Genomic DNA, 17,319 nt, shown 5'->3' on the forward strand with positions numbered 1-17,319 from the left:
CACTGAACAGGTAGAATGATCCAGGAATTGTTTCATCTAGCTGCCGACCAAGAAATATTTCATCGGTATGTTAATACAACGATAGCCAAAGCTTGAAAATAAGCACGGTACACAAAGAAGAAGAATTGGACTATTGGAGCAAGAAACATAGATAAGTTTAAAAAAAGATAATATATTTTATAGTTTTTATAGGACTAGCTTGAAAATTGCGCTAGGTCCAAAACCAGATGGCACTAATGCCCTACTTGATTTAATCCTATCCTGATTCTCATTTTAGTTGTTCCCCAAATTGACAAAATATTATCAATTTATAATAACTAGATAAGAATTGTAAAGTGAAGTAGGCTTTTATTGTTTTCTACCAGCAAAAAATATAGTTTATTTAATTTATTAAAAAATTTTAAAAATCACTATGTAGGTCACGTAAGTGCTCCGAATGTATTAAAAACTGTATAATTGGTGGCATCTGATCAATACTAATTTGATTTTTAGTTCATTAGATAACAGTCAAGGCCTTCGACTAACGTTCGAGTGCTTGACTCAGGTTCATTATTATTCCCTACAGTTACCTTATTTAAACGCATACGACCACAAAAGCAGTCTCGGAATACATATGATTTACATAACTTGTCAAGACGTGCTTCCTGTCACACTGAGCCAACAACTGGCGGCAAGAACAGAACTTTTGCTTTCAATTAATGAACTAATAAAAAATTATGTCCTTAAGAAATATAAATTATTTTATGCATTAAACATAATCTCTTAAAAATTTGAAAACTTTCTTTTTAGGGATTTACACCGGTATCCTATTTCTAAGCACAGTGTGCATAAAAATAACAAGCCATTTTTAAAATTTTAAATCGCAGTAAGTCAATAATTTTAAAAGAAACGTCTCTAAAACTCTATAAACATAAATTTTATATTTCATAACTTTATTTAAATTTTATACATCTTTAATACAATATTAGGGTTCTGTATACCTAAAGTTAATATTTTTGAGAGTTGACTCTGGTTTAATATTGACGGTAAATACATGTGTTTTATCTATCTATTTAAGAGTCAACATCACAAAGGACAACATAGTCGATGCAGAGCTTAGCAGAAGAATCGTCCTAGCCAATACAGCATACTTTGCTATAAAACAGATATACTACAGATATAAACAGACCATAATCCGACCGGATTATGGTCTTCCAAGTAAGCTATGGACGTGAAACTTGCATATTGACTCAAAAATTTGAAAACCGCATGGACATATTTGAAAGAAAGTTACTGAGATGAATACTAGGCCTATAAATGATAACAGCAGGTGTCATAATCAGATAAAATTATAAAATAAAAGTGGGAAAATGGTGCGCACTTAAGCTAAAATTGCTTCTGTTTAATTCTGTTTTAATTCTTTAAATATATCAACGTTACTGTAAGCTCTAATTTTTCTACTTTGAATATTTACAGTAAGTTTTAAATATAACGTACAAAAGCGTAATTTTTAAAAAAGATAAGAAGTGACTTTGTGCACGATTACCTATCCATGAGGTTATCGTGCTCACGGATTGGGAAATGGTGCACACTAAATTAATATTAGAAATATAAAGATTTACTTAAAATCAATTGATTAATAACGCTTATATCAAAAGTATAATACTAAAAAATATAAATGGTTTTGTATACTTAAATATCATATTTTTAACATAAACAAAAGTTGCATCCATAGTGCCAACTTTCATAAATGCTTTATTTAACAGCTTAGCGGCGGTTATTTTAAAGGACCTGTATTAGACAGATAAAGATAATATTCTCTATAAAGTGCATTCTTTAAAATACTAAAGAAAGTTAAGTCCAAAGCTCCCCAGATAATCTGAGGTGTCTGGTGAAGTGATACCATATAAATGCGTTTTTCTTTGAAAAAATTATATGCATCAATAGAAATATGGCTGGAGTTAGTCAGCACTAAAAGGATGGGATCAGTTGCTGTGGGCTTTGCACATCTTACAAAATGGCACATCCACTTATTAAAAACTTCCTTATCTGTTTTTGGAACATTTGTATAAGGCACCAAGAGGTCCATTTTTTTTTTTTAGTGTAAGAGACATTCTTTTCTGATGATAGATCAACATGCGAGGAATCTATTTCCTGTAGCACTTTTGTAGTAATTGGCTGTAATAGATCTTTTATGTTTGGCGGATATAAGAGATACCTACCTGTTTAGCTCCTTTAGGTCCATCGACCTTTGGATATTTTTTTTTTGGATTCTTGTATTGCAAGTACCGTTTATATTAAAAATTCTGTTTTGCTCAAACGTAAACTTCTCCATTAGTATTTTGATATTAGTATAAAATAGTATTGTTGACTCTTTGTTGAATACAGAAATCCAGTTCAAACTTGTACCTTCTGGTTGTCTTAATATTACATCAGAATTCCTTTTTATTGAGCCATTAAGCCAACAATATGCCGGTAAACCTCTTCCCTTTATTAAAATTATTTGGGATATTATTTTCTTTAGCATACCTGAATACTAATCGTCTGAGTTCTTCAGGTATTAAGCCGTAGAATAATTTAGCAAGCGTTAACACATACCCTCTTAATGCTTTTTCTACTTCGATTCGGGTATGTTGAAAGCTCTTCCCTGTACCCTTATTTTTCTCCCTTATTTTTTTAAGTATATATATATATATATATATATATATATATATATATATATATATACATATATATATATAAGAATCTTGAACATTTTTGATTGCATACAGAGCATTTTGTAAATCTTCGTTAATATATATAAGAAACTTAGATTTTGTAGTGTAGTTTTGTGGCATCTGGAAACAAAAATGGTTATTTTAATATTTACCATTTCATTGTTTGTGGGGGATCGTGTACACTCCTGCGCACTATTACCCCTTTAAGCCTTAAATAGCAAACGTCATCACAAATGGAAAACTGCTAAATCATGTAAACCAACAAATGCACCAAAATGTATGGAAAACAACATGGATTGAATCAATAATAAGTTCAAAGCAACTGAATAAAGCCTAGGGACTTACCGTCTCAATTTTTATAGCAGAAAAACTAGAAGATTTCATGCAATTTTCAATAATCAGATCTCACTTAGTCCACATGCATCGGTCGACTGAAGATAATAACGTCAACCGTTCACGAGATCAGCCGAAAGATGTAAAACTGGTTGAGTTCGTCAAATCTTTCACGGAATTTGAAATATAATGCAGTGCACGATTACCTGCCGCGCACTATTTCCCACTTTCTCTTATAATATATATTAAGAACCACCTTTATCTCAGTCTGTTCACCAACAGCAACTACAAAAAAACATTTAAATACAAGAATGCAGGGGAAGAGACCTATTGGGACACCAGGAAAGCGATGACAGGATGATACGCATGAGGACTCAAGAAATCTTCTTTGCAGTCGATTGTGGAGGAGAATGGCTCTAGACCGTAACGAATGCAGAAGTTTCAAATTCGGCTGTATTGCCATAGGATGAATTGACAGTAAATATCACGAATAATACAAATACTTGCTACAATATGTTAAATTATAATGTTGGTTAAATTTTATCGGTTTAGTTATCAATAATAATATAGTGAAGCAACTATATTGTTATCTATGTTATTGTCACAATACTTTTTTATTGTTATTCGTTTAGTTATGTCTATATACATCATATTTATAAATATATATATATATATATATATATATATATATATATATATATATATATATATATATATATATATATATATATATTAGTATATGGGAAATAAGTCAATACTATCAATCGTAATTAGTTTTTATTTTTTATTGATGGTAAATTTTGTTTGAAGTTATTAACGGTTTAAAGGCTTATAATGTATGCCCCATTATCATGTTAGTCTTTGTTTAGTAAAAACTAAAAGAAGCTCAATTTAAGTAAGGTAATCTTGCAAACCACCATCCCCCCCAAGGAATCCATTTACTCAAACCTAGGAATGTTTATATCCTCTATTACATGCATATATTATGCTTTATATGTAATGAGATGTTTTTTCCCATTTTTACTATTTTTATTAATTGTTATAGTTGTATCCCTTAGAACCTGAATTAGTCCACTTTTTATTTCTCATTTTTACTATTTCAAAAGTGAATTCATAAATTCAAATTTATAAGAGTCGCAATATAAGAGTTCTAATCAACAGAAACATGTTTTTTTTAATTTGAGTTACCTCGTTACATAGGGTATAAAAATGCATTTAGTTAATTTGTGAATTATTTATTTCACCGAATAATTTGTTTAAACAATTTAAAATAAATATTTATTTTGAAAAATTTTACTTTTCTTTTATTGTTAGTAGTAAAAAAGGTTAGCAAATAATAGATAACTTAAACATTTATGTATTATAGTTATAAATAGTATCTTTTAAAAATAAATTTTACAAAAAAATTAATTTTTTATTTGAAAAATCCAATCTATACGTGTTAATTTTTCTTGAATTATGCTTAATATTTTTATAATTATTTTTCTTGACTAAAAAACATTACAAATATATTTTAAACACGTTAATTGTTATAAACTGTACAATTATAAATACAAATAGTAAAATTAAGTATGTCAATTGTAATATATTAATAACATACACAAATTAATTTTTATTTATAAAAATACAATGTTTAAAACAATTAATTTGTGTACAATCTATTTAGTGTTTTTGAGAAAAAGTCATTTTAAAAACAAAAAACATAATTTAGGAAAAATTAACACGTATAGATTTGAATTTCAAATAAAAAATTTTTGCGAAATTTATTTTCAAAAGATATTATTTATAACTATAAGACATACATATTTCAGTCTCTAATTATTTTATAACTTTTTTACTAATAATATTAAGAAAGAAATAAAATTTTGCAAAATAAAAAGAAACATCAATTTTCATTAATTAGAACCGGAGATATTGCGACTTGCGATAAATTTGAATTTATAAATTCAGATTTTGAAATAGTAAAATTGCTTTGCTTTTAAACTTTAGTCTTTCACATGGCTCTTTTTAAATTATTGTTTGTCCTTTATAAGCAAAGCCTCGGTAAATTTTTAAATAAACAGGACTAACTCAGATTTTTAGGGTCGTTTGACACTTTTTTTTTATTTTTTGTATGAATGCCAACATGGCAAATAAAAATTAACTTCCTACATAATACTGCTTCTGAGTTATTTTAATATTTTATTAGTTTACAATCACAATACTTTTGCAAACCTATTTTACCATATTTACAACATAAACTTTTTCATAGTAAAATAATTTAATTTAATAAAGTAAGTCTTTTCTTTATTTTGTTAGTTTTAGAATTCATCTAAACCCAATAGTTTAGTCATAAAAACGTTGTAGATAAAAGCTTTTTGAGATAAGGAAATTTCTAAAAATAGTCTACCATTTGTAAACTTCTTATATTTAGAAATCAAATTTCTCTTTAAATTCTTTAAAAAAGGTTACCTATTCTATATGTGTACAAATTTTGAGATTATGTTTGTTATCAAGTATAATATACATATCAAGGATCAAAATCCTGTCTCTTTTTAAAGAGACAGTATTTTCTTTTAAGTATTGTGAACATTGGGAAGAAAATTCAAAAAACATACATTTGCGATGTTAGTATAGTACCTTATACAAAATATTGTAAAATTGAAGCCAAAATGGAAAAAATATATAATATATTAGTCCAGTCGTCAGAGATTTGACGCCTAAAAAACATATGAACAAGCTAAATTTTGCCGAGAATATCAATTTTGTGACCCTAAATAAGATGCCAAAAAGTTTACTACTTTTACCTCCGGACTTCCCACTAAAAACCCCTTCGTATGGGGGATAAAAACGTAAAAAAATCGATTTAATAAAAATCTGTACGCCGTAGAAAACAATGTTTCAAATAACAAATGTAGCCGAGATAATTTGAACAAAAATATTTATAAGCACTTTCTGTGTAAAACGATCCATTCTCTCAGAAACAACTCTTGAAGCGACCGAGGATTTTGAATGTCAGTTGCGCGCACGAAATCAATGTTAAATAAAATTTGTACCAACTAGATGGTAAAAATTAGCTATTTCAATTAGAGTGTCCTATCGACAAATTTTACAATGATATTTAAAGTTGAAGAGTGCACTTTTTGTATACAATTTTTCTATTTGGCGAGAATGAGGTCAGTTTTAATAAATATAATCAATGAATAAACGATGCGCGATTTTAGCGAGTTTTTAACTTATAACATGAAATTTCAATTTTGAGTTGTGGAAACAAATATGAGGCATTTTAAATATGACTAAAGAACGCAGAATTTAAATTCTCATATTACAAAAGATCGCACGTCACGGGAAATGCCTCCAAGAAGACAGTTTTGGATGTAATTTGTAGCAGAAGTTAGGTACTTTTGAAAAACGTACTAGTGTATTTGAAAACAAGCAGTTTTAAATGTTTTAGATCGTTTGTAGAGTGTAAATGTTAATTGAGCGTGTTTTAAGAATATTTCACTCAAAACCCAAAACTCAAAAACTAAAATTTCATGCTATGGATTTTGTGGCCGATCAATGAAAGGGATTAATGGTATTGATCTCAACTGAGTTTCTTTGCAGCAAAATACAAAAACTGCGTACGAAAGCTGCACTCTTTACCTTTAAAACGCATCTGAACTTATGTCGATAGGACACTCGGATCAAAAGATATTATATTTTTACCGTCGAGCTTAATATTCAATAAACAAATTTTATTGAATATTAATTTCACCCGCGTAACTGACATTAAAAATCGCCGATCTCTTCAAGCGTTGTTTCTGAGAGAACGATTTATTTTACACAAAAATTGCTTATAAATATTTTTGTTTAAAATTATCTTACACATTTTTTATTTGAAACATTTTTTTCTGTGACGTACAGTCTCTTAATAAACCAATTTTATCCGTTTCACCCTCTACGAGGGGGCTTTTAGCAGGAAGCTCGGGGTAAAAGTCATAAACTTTTTTGCATCTTTTATGTCGACTTAAAATTGATATTCTCTGAAAAATTCAGCTTTTTCGTATTTTTAGAGGTTTCGTATTTTCGCCTCTGGCAACTGGAGTATATAGGGTACTCTAATAAAAATAATAAATTTAATAGCGATTTCCGGTGTTTGCGGCAATGACAGCAAACGTCAATATTTTAGACAGCTAGAATACAAAAGTTTATTTATTTTGAAAGGAGAATTTATTCAAGTCCATGTGTTTTTTCGGTGAAGTGCCATCCAGATTACGTAATAATATAGAATCAAATAATTCTATGCTATCATATAATCTTAACGGCTTAACTTATACTTGCAATTTTATGACATATTTAATAGTATAATAATATTTTTGGGGTGTAGTCTTGGGACTAATGTGTGGCATTATTTAAGGGCAATTTCATTTTAATTCAATAAACTCTCCACAAATACAAACTTCCCAGGAATGCTCCACTAAGGTACTGATCAATTTATTTAGCAAGTCTTATCCTATTTAAATTATAACAAAATCCTACTTGTAACTGTCATTACATGAGTAGCGGTTAAGATTAAATAATATAAAATTCTTTAGTCTAATTATCAACACATGATATAAACAAAGTATTATTGACTAAAATTAAAGCCAATAAAGAAAGACAACAAAAAAAACAAAAACTAAAAAAAGACATAAATAAATCATTGACAACCTATGTTGATATAGCAAATTAGTTTAGAATACATAGAAAATCAGTTAAATAAATAACAGGATAAATAATAAATCTAATGATCTAATCTAATAAAAAGAAGACGCATCTCCTGGTCCTTATCAGGACAAGGAGATAGATCAGGACTAGGATAAGTACCAGAAATATACTAAAAGTATATTTCTGGTACTTATCCTAGATCAGTACGTGAGAAATCTTTACAAATTCATAATTAATAATATGATTCCATCACATATTCACTCTTGTAAGATTTATATTGACTTCACTGCTAAAAAGGGCTTAGAAGTACCGCGAATAAAATCAAAATTGGTTTTTATTAAAAAAGTTAATTTGTATCGGCATTATTTTGTCCATAATATAATTCGTAACTTACCCCGTTACACTGCACAAATTCTTGATCACCACAGAACCACGTACCACCGAATATTTTTAATAGGTAAGTACCGAACCTCCCGTTTAAACGAAGATTACTAACAGAAGTAACGCATCAGGACCGATACTTATTAGTTAATGGATACATCACATCAGCAGGTGATTGCAATCATTAGGTATTCCTAATGAGAATCGGGCTTGCGTCGATTTTTTTTAAAAGGTGTTCCTTATACGGATTTTTTTTTTAATTTAGATTCACATAATGGAATAAGATATTACAATTTTTGTTAAAATCTGTAACATAATAGACTTTTTTAGTTTTTTTTTAGAAAATATAGATTCATTTTAAGTATTTTAAACATAATATTGGTATAAATTATTTTTAAAGTAATACTCAAAATAATTTATTTTGTATTTGACATTAAAAAAAAATAAACATACCATTAAGAAAATTGGAACGTGGAACATAAAGAGCATAAATGGTTACGAAACAGAACTAGTAGAGGAATTTGAAGCAGCAGAATTAAGTGCAATATCAGAGACCAAGAAAAAATGACAAGGAATAGTAAAAATGGAAAATAAAGGAGTATCAGAAAACAATAAAAGAGCAGCTGCAGGTGTAGTTTGTATAATAATATTACAGTAGTATATGGCTCAAACGAAGATTATAACGCACAAAGGAAAGATGAATTTTGCGGAGAATTAACGTTGGCAACAGAAGTCGCAAGAGAAGAAATATACATTGCAGGGGATTTTAACAGTAGGGTAGGAATAAAAGACGAAATATACACTAGATATAAAGTGCCATATGAAAAAATGCCCAGAAATAACAATGGAAGGAGATTGCTAGAATTTTACACTTTAAACAACATCACAATATCTAACAATAACTAACTGAATACTTTTGTTTTCAACATTAACACAAAATTTATTTTAAATTATTATCACTACAGCTATTTCGGTTAGAGTGCCTTTCTCAAGTGATCTATTATTGGTATGTGTTTACACTTTATAGTCTTTAACTGAATAATTTGAGGAAGGAAAAACGGTTTGTCTCAAGTTGGCCATTCAGAATTATATTTGTATTTTTTAATTTGTCGATTTCCATAGATACTAATAAAGATAGCTTAAGGCCTTTATTTTTAATGTGAAGAATTTGAAATTCGTCATTAAAAGGACGATTATGGTATAGAAGGTGAAGGTCTGTTTTTCTAATATTGAAAGCCCTTTTATGTTCTGCTATACGTTTGATAAAAGTTCTACCAGTTTGACCGATGTAAGTTTTTGGCAGTCGCCACATTTAAGTTTGTATACACCGCTGTATAATTGCTCTTTTGGCTCTTGTTGTTTTTAATATATTTGCTTAAATTGTTGTTTGTTCTAAAACCTGGTGTTTTTCCTTTCTTATTTATGTGTTTGGCTATTTTTGTTAATATCTTGCCTCTATATGTAATCAAGCAGAAGATACTGGTTTTTTTCTCAAGTGGTGAAAATATTAATTTCAGGGCTTTTCTATGTAGTTTTTATTTAAAATTTTATTTATTGTGTGTTCGTTGTACCCATTGTTTACTGCTATTTGCTCAATGATATTTAGTTCTATCTCGAAGTTATTTTTTTAAATGGGAATTTCTATTAATCTATGTAAAATGGTATGGTAGGCAGCCAATTTATTTTGTGTAAGATGGAATGACATACAACACCATCAGCTACCATAGCAAAATCAGGCTCTAAATTATGGAGTAACAGATTGAAGATGTCTTTAGCTTTAATTGGAAGAAATAATAACTTTGTCCATTCCAATGAAGAAACGAAATCTTTTGTAAAAAATATGTAGTAAGCTACATGGGATAATTAATCTGAACTAATTTACACTAAAAAATTCTGGATCTGTCAGTAGTCTAAAGCTTCATCTAATAAAACAATAGAATACAATATAGCGACTTCAAAGAGAAATTATAAAATGTAAAAATAAATCCATTATTGACTACCTCAAAAAACTCACAAATGGCAGGAAAACTGATTATTCTTTATGGAGAGCCACTAAGAGATTCAAAAAATCAACCTTGCATAATCCACAAATAAGAAATTTAGATTAAAGCTGGATAACTTGCAGAAAGCCAATAAATTTTCTGAACATCTAGAATAAATATTCCAACCAAATGAAGTTGAAAATACACTTGAGTGGGAAAACATTATCCAAGAAGAAGTTAAAATCAAATTTATCATTCCAAAAGTAGTTGCCAATAAAAACATCAATTAAGAAAGGTTCCTAGGTTTAATTTAATTACAGGGGAAATTCCAAAACAACTCACTAGAAAGGTCATAGTTAAAGTAATATATCTTACCAATACATCGTTCAGATTAAGATATGTTCCCAGAATATGGAAATTAGCTGAAGTTATAATGATCTCAAACCTGAAAAACGATCAAATATAGTATCATCGTACAGATACATTTCTTTATTCTCTATAATTTCAAAACTATATAACAAGCTGCTGTTAAAAAGGTTTAAACTTCTCATCTTCTTCCTTTTACGGTACCTATCCGTTCCAGATGTTGGCAATTAGCATAGCTATCCTAACTTTGCTTGCAGCTATTCGAAATAGTCCGGTTGTAGACGTATTGAACCACTTCCTTAGGTTTTAAAGCCAGGATAATCTTCTTCTCCCTGGTCCTCTCTTTCCAAATACCTTGCCCTGAAGAAGGAGTTTCAATAAGCCATATCTGTGTTCATTTCTCATAACATGGCCAAGATATTCTAATTTGCACTCTTTGATTGTGTTAGTGATCTTGCATTCCTTACCCATTCTACGTAGGACCTCAATATTAGTCACACGATCCTTCCATGAAATTTGTAAGACGCGCCTGTAACACCACATCTCGAAGGCCTCGAGCATTCCTACAGAAGCTTTTGAGAGCGTCCATGCCTCTACTCCGCACAATAATGTAGAAAATACATAGCATGTGATAATAGATATTTTAGTACTAATTGGTAAATCGTGACTTCTGAAAAGAGACTTCATCTTTACGAACGCTGAGCTTCCTTTCCCTATGCGTTGTTTTATTTCAGTAGAATGGTCCCATTGACTGTTTATGTTAGTACCATGATATGTGTAGCTGTTTACCCTGTCAATTGGCTGTTGGTTTACTAAAAGATGTGTATTTAATATTTCGCACCTACTAACTACCACGTATTTTGTTTTGTTCGTATTGAGATCCAGCCCATATTCTCGACTTATATCTGATATACTCGACATTATTGTTGCTAAGATATCTAGGCTATCTGCAAAACTACTGCGTCGTCAACATATCTTATGTTGTTTAGACGCACTCCGTTAACTAAGACGCCTTCCTCTAGTTGTCCCAGTGCTTGCTCGAAGATACGCTCCTAGTACATGTTAAATAGCACTGGAGACAGAGTGCATCCTTGTCTCAATCCTCTGTCTATGGAGATTGTCTCTGGCAACTGATCATTCACTTTAATGTTGGCAGTTTGTTTGTAATATAAATTATATATAATTCGCAAGTCTCTATCTTTCAAGCCCGCTTCTTTCAAGACGGATATGAGCCTGACATATTTTACTCTATCAAATGCCTTTTTGTAGTCGATAAAACAAATATATACATTACAGTTGACATCTCTGCACCTCTGGATAAGCACTTATATAGCGAATAGACAATCCAAATTCTGTCCACGACACTTGTTCTTTACATTTTTTATATATTCTGTTATGTATCACTTTTAAAAACGTTTTAAGTAAGTCGCTCATTAGGCTAATTATTCTGTAGTATTCGCATGTTTTTGCATTTAATTTTTTTGGTATAGTTACGAAGGTCGACTTTAACCATTCCTATATCCATTGTATTCCTTGTTCATCCATAAGTTTCAGGAATTCTGTATAAAATTTGTCAGGTCCTACAGCTTTACCATATTTATTTTTTTTTAATAGCTTTTCATAAACTTCTCAATAAACTTCTCATAAAAGCTAAAAATATAATACCGTCACCTTAATTTGGTTTAAGAGAAAGTTACTTTACTATAGATCAAGTCCGTAGAAAAACAAACAAAAATATGTGCCACTGTCTTTCTTGACGTGATGCAAGCTTTTGACAAAGTGCAGCATGAGGATCTTAAGTACAAATTAAAAAAGGTATTGCCCCGAAACTACACAGGAATACTGGAATGAAATTTTAAAAAAATAAAACTATATCAAAAAAATATTTTTAATATAGCTTTTAGAGTTAAACATGAAGAAGCTTATTCAGAACTCAAAGAAATGAATGCAGGATTACCGAAGGTGGTTTATTGGGTTCAGTCCTATACATATACATATATACCTATACATATTCTACACCAGAGATATTCCTTAATTAGTAAATAATACAATAAAGCACCTTCGCATAAAATACTGCCTTTGTAGTTTTAGGTAAAAATCTGCAAAAACAACACGGACACTGCAATTTTCTGTTAACAGAATTAACAATTGGTCTAAATTCTGGCGAATCAAGTTAAATAAAACGAAATCAGTACACATCAATATTACTAGCAAGAATATTCAACCCATTTTTGTTATTATAAATAATTCTCAAACATCACACGCCATTAAAACAAAGTATTTGGGTAATAATTTAATTGCTAGGGTGCGTTGGACAGCCCATGTCAAAAAGAAAAATCCTCATTCTCAATGTCAAGCATAAAAAAATGTACTGGCTCTTAGGAAGACAATCAGTACCAATATACAATAAAGTAAATTAAATTTATATAAATAGATAATAAACCATTTAGCTATGGAACTGTGCCAGTCAGACTAATTTAAATATCGTACAGTGTTTCCAGAATAAATTGCTAAAAATCATTGTCAATGCTCCTCGGCACTACAGGAACAGCATCCTCCATAGGGACTTGGAAGTGGTCACTTTTAATGAGACCATTAGTAAAATAGCCAATGGTCAGCAACGACGACTCCTTTAGCATGACTATTTGACTACGAGGATCTGATTAGAAGACTCAAGAGGAAGAAACCCTTTGAGTTAGTGAACTGAATTAGTAAAGTAGAAGACAGGGTACAGTGATCTTACATGCAAATATTTGTGTAAAAAGCTATTTGGTTCTGAGGAATACTGGTAAGTATGTCCTGAGTCTCCGGCAACCGTCAGATAAATAAAGGATGGAAAGGCACCGGGACTTGAGGAAATTCCTGCAGAACTGCTGAATCTATTAGATGCAGAAGAATAAAAATAATAACTGAAATATTTAATAAAATATACAAGGCAGGAAAAATACCATTAGAACGGCTCAAATCGGAGTTCGTACCATTGCCCAAAAAACCAGGAGCAAAAGTTTGTGAAGACTATAGGACCATAAGTCTACTGCGCTATCTGCTGAAGCTGTTTTTCAAAGTCATCCACAAAAGAATTTACCGGAAATGCGAGGAACAAATTGCGCCCAATCAGTTTGGATTTGTGAACGCCGTTGGTACGAGGGAAGCTTTATTTAACGTGCAGTTATTGTTTCAGAAGTGTAGAGATATCAGCTGTAAGGTTCTTTCATGCCTGATTGACTACAAAAAGGCTTTCTATAGAGTCAGGCATGAACAAATCATGAAAGTGCTGAAGAGGACAGGGAATGACGGAAGAGATTTAAAAATAATAGCTAACCTGTATTGGAATCAATCAGTGGTACTCCGAACAGATGGAGAATATACAAATCAGGTCAAAATCTTAAGGGGAGTGAGACAGAGGTGCATAATTTCACCACCGATATTCAATCTGTAATCGGAGCACATTTTTGGAGAGGCTCTAAAAAATATTGATAAAGGCATCTCAATAAAAGGAGTCAAGCTCAATAACCTGCGGTATGAAGATGATACAATAGTGTTTTTCAATACCATAGAAGGGCTGCAAAACTTAATGAACAAATTAACGGAAACAAGTAGAACATATGGACTGGATATAAATACCAGCAAAACCAAGCTAATGATCATCAGCAAGAAAAACATAACTGAAAAATCTGTATGTGAACCAAATGAGAATTAAACGTGTCTCACAGTACAACTACTTGGGAACTATAACCAATAAGTCGTGGGACAATACCCGAGAGATTAAATGTCGCATGAAAGGCAAAAAGTGCATTCTTGACTATAAGCTCTGTGTTCAAGAGCCATGACCTTACCCTAGAAACAAAAATAAGGTTCCTTAAATATTACATGTACTCTGTGCTTCTGTACGAAGTAGAAATGTGAAAATTGAAGACAGAAACTCTATCAAAACTTCAGGATTTGGAGCTATGGTTATACAGAAGGATCCTGAAGATACCATGGACAGACAAAGTCACCAATGAAGAATTACTGCGGAGGATGAACATAACCGCGGATTTGGTCAACATCGTGAAGGGCCGTAAGCTGCAGTACTTGGGATATATAATGAGAAATCAAGGCAGATAAGAGCTACTCCAATGAAGAATATCCTGGCTTGCTAACCTGAGAGCATGGTATAGAAAGACCTTAACACAGCTATTCCATATAGCAACCAACAAAGTCACTATAGCCAGAATGATCGCCAACGTTTGGAACGGACAGGCACCCTAAGAAGAAAAAAATGTCCTGAGTTTTAAGTTTTTATTATTAATTTAAGTTAGAGAAAAATTGCTTATTGATCAAGGTTGATCATATTGTAGCGTCCACAATATCCTAATGGTGCTTATTATAAAAAACGAGTCGGACGAGAAGAACTGTCCCGGCTGCCTAACATTATACATTAGACAGATTGAACAGTGGAGGAATTGTTTCCTGTAGGTACGAGCCATCGATATAATATACTAGTATATACTAGTATATTATAGTATATACTAGTATATTATATCGATGCTACCAAGCGAGAATGATTGCAAGAGCTTCTTCTTCTTCTTCAGTGCCTTATCCGGTCCGGATGTTGGCGATCATCAAGGCTATCATGGTTTTGTTGACTGCTCTGCGAAACAGCTCCGCTGAGGTCATCCCAAACCATTGTCGGAGATTTTTCAACCACGAGATACGACGGCGTCCCGGTCCTCTTCTGCCAAATACTTTAACCTGCATAGCAAGTTGAAGAATTCGATATTTTTCTTCGTTCCGCATCACGTGGCCGAGGTACTCAAGCTTGCGTTGTTTAATTAAATTAAGCACTTCTTTTTCTTTTGTCATGCGCTGTAGGACCTCAACGTTGGTGACATGGTCCACATAAGATATTTTTAGTATCCTTCTGTATATCCACATCTCGAAGGCTTCGATTCGTTTTTCAGTGGCTTGCGTCAGTGTCCAGGCTTCAACTCCATACAGTAACACTGGAAGAACGTAGCACCTCACTATTCGCATCTTCGTTCCCAAACTGAGATCACTGCAGCACAGCAAGGATCTCAACTTAATAAATGTAGACCGTGCCATTTCAATTCTGGATCTAATCTCTTAAGCGTAGTCCCATTGTACGTTGAGGGTAGTTCCGAGGTAAGTGAATCTGTCGACTCTCTGGATCTCTTCGCTACCTGCCATTAGTGCCCCGGGATCTAAAGTTGTACGGCTGACAACCATGAATTTAGTTTTCTTAATATTAAGGTTCAGTCCGTATGTTACGCTCACAGTTCGCACTCGGTCTAGTAAGGCCTGCAGATCGTTTAGGCTGGTTGCTAGTAACACAGTGTCATCGGCGTAGCGGATATTATTGATGTATTCACCGTTCACTCGGATTCCCATGTCTAGGTTTGTGAGGGCTTCATTAAAAATCTCCTCAGAGTATATATTGAAAAGAGTCGGCGATAGCACACATCCTTGTCTTACTCCTCGCATGATCTTCGCTTGGTCGGTCAGCTGGTCTTCGACCTTGACTTGAGCACGCTGGTTCCAGTATAAATTCATGATGATCCGAATGTCCTTCTCATCCAATCCAACTGTTTGTAGTGCGGTGACCATCTTCTGGTGCTGACAACGGTCAAATGCCTTGGCGTAGTCAATAAAACAAATATAGACATCACAACTGACATCGCGGCATCTCTGAAGTAGGACTTGTAAGGTGAAAAGTGCTTCACGTGTACCCATAGAATTGCGGAATCCGAATTGCATTTCACCGACATTTTCTTCGCATTTCTTGTAAATTCTGGCATGTATGATTTTAAGAAAAATTTTAAGTGCAAGAGCTTGTTATCATAATTATACGTTAGCGAGATTAATGCAGAGTGGATATTGTAGATAAAGAGTTTGTTTGGTCCCCACAGCAAACGGATAGAATAATGTGAATTTGAGAATACCTAATGTCTTGCTTTAATAAATTATTAGAAAACTATAATTAATGACCGATTCAATATATACTTGAATAAACTTAAACAATCAACCCTCTGAGTTATGATTAAGTGTTCTATAAAAATAATTTGGTCGATACTTCACTGGGGTATTAACAGTAATTATTGTATGTATTCATTCAACAAGGTACATAAACTGTAATTACCCATAAACATTAAGAATTCATAGAACGAAGGGTGACACATAAAAAATGTAAATTGAAAATTATCTGTTTAAAAACAACATCAATCAGCAAATAACGATACTGGTAAAATTTTAACTTTAGAATAAATTTTTGGAATATTCTAGAATGAAAATGAGGAATATTCATCAATGATAATATATGTAGATCTACAAATATACAACACTATAACAAGATAATGACATATAAATCCTAAAAAGGTGAACATAACTAAACAAGAAGTTAGAGAAGGAAAAAGATAATAAGATAAGAAAGATATAATAAACTAAAAAAAGTGAAACGGGAAAGGTGATAAAATTTTCTTTTTCTAAAAAAAGGCTCTAAAACAAAGGCGAAATAAGGAACGGGAAGAAAAATAAACATCTCTAATTTAGGCTCTGTACGTTATTTGGGTATCATACTCACTTCATTGGGAGTAGAATAGTAGAACTTGGTTCGAGTTTATACTCCAGGTAGAAATGTTTCAAACGTGTCGTAGAGTAAAGTTCAAGATTTTTTCTTTACTTAATTTTTCGAATAAATCAGGCCGATGAATCACCTATAAATCAGGATGAGTGTTACGATGATAGATAGGGCATCATGACTTGCTCTTTTATCCGCGTTTATTCATTGATTACTACCAAAAGGGCATAGGGAGCTGTAGAAAATCTGAAAACAAGCACTTTATTTTAAGTATATACTAAAGATTATATCAGTGATTTTGCACCCTTCCCAAAAT

General features: G+C 31.7%; 2 protein-coding genes across 14 annotated transcripts in view; one reads left to right on the plus strand and one right to left on the minus strand.

Moving 5' to 3' along the window:
• LOC140449922 (very long chain fatty acid elongase 7-like) overlaps positions 1-17,319 on the minus strand; it is a 175,969-nt gene that overhangs the window by 123,532 nt on the left and 35,118 nt on the right. Inside the window, exon 1 of one of the 4 annotated variants that reach the window (XM_072543353.1) lies at positions 8,092-8,214. The exons of the other annotated variants lie outside the window; for them this stretch is intronic. The gene's annotated coding sequence lies outside the window, so the exon portion shown is untranslated. Of the gene's footprint in view, positions 1-8,091; positions 8,215-17,319 lie in introns of those variants that run through there. 4 annotated transcript variants of the gene reach the window in all.
• The window catches only part of Obsc (Obscurin), a 350,811-nt gene that overhangs the window by 71,806 nt on the left and 261,686 nt on the right, over positions 1-17,319 (plus strand). The window lies entirely within an intron of this gene.

This window comes from Diabrotica undecimpunctata, chromosome 1 (assembly GCF_040954645.1).
Source record: "Diabrotica undecimpunctata isolate CICGRU chromosome 1, icDiaUnde3, whole genome shotgun sequence".
In the NCBI taxonomy this organism is placed as follows: Eukaryota; Metazoa; Arthropoda; class Insecta; order Coleoptera; family Chrysomelidae; genus Diabrotica; species Diabrotica undecimpunctata.